This window comes from Saimiri boliviensis, chromosome 1, assembly GCF_048565385.1.
Source record: "Saimiri boliviensis isolate mSaiBol1 chromosome 1, mSaiBol1.pri, whole genome shotgun sequence".
NCBI classification, from domain to species: domain Eukaryota; kingdom Metazoa; phylum Chordata; class Mammalia; order Primates; family Cebidae; genus Saimiri; species Saimiri boliviensis.
This window is the reverse complement of record NC_133449.1, coordinates 296,629,487-296,633,494: the sequence shown is the minus strand read 5'-3', so window position 1 is coordinate 296,633,494 and position 4,008 is coordinate 296,629,487.

The following is a 4,008-nucleotide window of genomic DNA, read 5'->3' as shown; positions in this document are numbered from 1 at the left end:
TTCTTCTCCAAGCTGCAACCCAGCCAGTCTTTTTCAGGACAACTTAAGCAACAATTAGGCCTCCAAAAATCTAAGTGAAAATCCAGCTGTGTGAGTTTGCTGCCAGTGCTACTGAGGTGACAAAAGGATGGATGGAAGTACTCTGCTTGTGTGCACACACAGATACACATACAAATAAAAATAATCACAGAGAAAATGAAGCCACCAAAACTGTGCTGGCCTGCTCTAAACCAGCAGATGTGGTGAAGTGCAATTTACTTTATTTAAAGTTGAAATAGATCTCCTATGTTTGAGAAGAAGCAGTTTTCTAAGAAGGAAGATTTAGAGGAAGAGCTCACAGAATCCACATCTATTTTATAGGTTGGGTAAGTGAGAGCTGAAGAGTTTCAATGACTTTAAAGGTCACATCACAGAGAATGCAAAGCGGAACCAGGGCTCCGTACAGCCCTGCCTCTCTGTCCACTACTCCAGAAGCAACTCATGGCTTCCTCCCTGTGTGCTCTGCATGTTCCTCATGTAAGACTCTCAGGGGCACCAAATTCCGTATTGTCTATAGCCTGAGAGCCATCCAAAAACCTAACCAAGAATCGAATATAAGAAGAAACACTTACCATGGCGAGAGAGGCTAAGGCAGGGCTGCCCCTGAGGGCTGACCCCTCATCTTGTGGCCCTATGTCCATGGAGATGCGTGGTGCTCCACCGGCCATCCCTGGGTGGGTTTGCATACGATGTCATCCCCGTGGAGGGACCGCTAGAGAACCTGTCCTGAGGGACATTTAGAAGGAAAGGAATGTGGAGAGCAGTTCTAGTATAAGCAGGAAGTTGGAAGAGCAAAAACACCACTCAGGAAGCTGTGGGCTAATACAGGGAGCTCCTACTGGGGTCCAGGGCACCTTGAGCTGGGTGAGCTCTGGAGGCTGGGGGTCAGGGCAGCAGAGCAGCAGCAAGGTGACACAGAGGAGTGGTATGGGGCTGCTGGACGCCAGACCATCCGCGAGGGAGAGGACCTCTGGCATCTCCTAGGAAGAGTTGCTTTTTCCCCAGCTTCTCTTTGTGGTTGCCCCGGGATGGCCCAGGGGGTCCCTGTCCATGTCGCTGTGCCTGGGCAGCCCACAATTTTTTCGTGGCAGGCTGTTTTCTTTTCTCTTTGTGCCCATGCTTTGACTCCCAGATCTTGTACACTTTCTCAGGCACCGAGCTCTAAGATCCTAGCGACAAGCTGCAGCACTTGTCAAAAAGAGTGAAAAATGGACATACCAGGATGACATGGTATTTCTAAATCAGCACTAAATATCCGTCTGGGCTATAAATGTCTCAGGTCTCTTTCGTGCTGCAGAGTAGTGAAAATAGCATTTGCGTGCCTGTCTGACCTCTCCTCAGTTTCCCCAATTCCAGGCTGTCTAGTCATGCTTGGGGGTAGGGGAGAGGGGGACATGGAGCAACAGCCTGTCTTAGTCACCATCCTCCCCCCAGCCCACAGCAAACACTCATTGTGTCTCAATGACTCATCCCCTACTGGAGCCCACGGGGGCTCTTTCACCATGGTTGGTGTGCTCCTCTCTTCCCAGGGGATTCCGGGGCCAAAGAAAAATGCTTTGCAAGTACATGAGGATCACTTGAGGTCAGGAGTTCAAGACCAGCCTGGCCAACTTGGTGAAACCCCATCTCTATTAAAAATACAAAAATTAACCAGGCCTGACGGAGGGCACCATAATCCTAGCTACTCAGGAGGCTGAGGTAGGAGAATCACTTGAACCCAGGAGGCAGATTTTCAGTGAGCTGAGATTATGACACTGCACGTCAGCCTGGGTGACAGAGTGACACTCTGTCTCAAGATAGAAATAATAATATTAGTGGAACTAATGGAACACTGTATTTGAAATCTCAGAAAGGAAGGTACTATTACACACATGTATACATACACTCATGCATACACACACACGAACACACACACAACCAACCACACACATACACACAAGCATGCACACACTCACACATGGACACATGCACACACACACACATATGTGCACACATGCACATACACATATGCACACATGCATACTTGCATATATGAGCGCACACATGTGCACACACATGCACACACGTATACACATAAATGCATGCACACCTCCACACATGCATGCACACATACATACATGCACACATATACACACTCGCACACATGCACACACACGTGCACACACATGTGCTAGTGCATCTACACGCATGCACACACATACATACATGCACACACATACATGCATGCACACACATGCATGCACACATATACACGCTCACACACATGCATGCACACATACATACATGCACACATATACACACTCGCACACATGCACACACATACATGCACACACACACATGCCCACACACATACACGCACACATACATTCACACATACACACACATGCATGCACACATACATGCACACATATATACACACATGCCTGCATACACACATGCACACATACACTCGCACACATGCATGCAGACACATGCACACATACACACACTCACACACATGCACGCACACACACACATGCACACATACACACACATGCACGCACGCATACATACATGCACACATGCACACACACACATGCACGCACCTATTCATTGTTGCATTTAGGTTTTCATCTTAGGGAATGAAAACCACTTAAAAGGTTCCTTTTAACCAAACATTCATGTTCTATAGGTTTATCTCCCAGCTGTGATTATATTCTTAGTAAGCCTAGAAAAAATTAACTTTTTAAAGAAATCTATTTATTTATTTCCATTTTATTTTATTTATTTATTTATCTTGAGAAGGTGTCTCACCCTCGTTGCCCAGGCTGAAGTGCAGTGGCACAATCTCGGCACACTGCAATTTCCCACTCCTGGATCCAAGCGATTCTCTTGCTTCAACCTTCCAAAAAGTTGGGATTACAGGCACCCAGCTAATTTTTGTATTTTTAATAGAGACAGGGTTTCTCCACGTTGGCCAGGCTGGTCTCGAACTTCTTATCTCAGGTGATCTGCCCACCTCGACATTCCAAAGTGCTGGGATTACAGGCGTGAGCCACTGCACCCAGTCTTAAAGATGATTTAAGTAATTATCTTTTTAAAAATATTTTACGAAATAAAATATTTTGTAAAAGTAAAAGTAGACTCCAGGATTTTTCCCCCTCATCTGGTAAATGCTTAGAAAAAAAAAATTATCTCTCTCTATATACACACAGATTTTTTTTTTTTTTCCTAGAAAGAGAGAGAGAGAGAGAGAGAGAGAGGATGAAAAGAGCTGGCTTTAAATTAAGTGGATGATAACATTTCTAAGTAAATAAACTGTGGATCGTTTCTGCTGGTGATCCCCACCTCCTGCTGCTGGGGTCCACTCAGCCCAGGTGGCCCAGTCACAGGCAGCCCAACGCCGAAGGAGGGGAAGGGAGGGAGAGCAGGTGCCTCCGGGTGGCTTGAGCAGTGCCCACGCCTCTCTCTAGCAGCCTCCCTCCAGTTGCCTCTGAAAGGAAGGACAGGCTTCTCGTTTACCTGCCAGGAATGTAGGAGCCTGCAGCTACAGGAGAAGCTGTTGCTCCTCACAGCTTGCCAGAGCGATCTGACGCATTTTTAGGATTGTTTTGCTCTCACGGCTTTCCTGAATTCATTGCCCCGGCCCTGGGAGAGACCCTGGAACATGGCTGTGCCCTAATGTGATGCCTTCTGAACAAAGTCTCCTTAAGGAATCACTGTTACCAAAACATATTAATACAGAATATGTGCAATTCATGTTTCACGCCATAGAAAGCAAAGGATAAAGTCTTTTTTGAAGACATTTCTGTTGGTTACCAGTTAGGACAATGGGTCCTTGGATAATTTTTTTTTTCTTTTTTTGAAACCGAGTTTCACTCTTGTTACCCAGGCTGGAGTACAATGGTGCAATCTCAGCTCACCGCAACCTCCACCTCCTGGGTTCAAGCAATTCTCCTCCTTCAGCCTCCCGAGTAGCTGGGACTACAG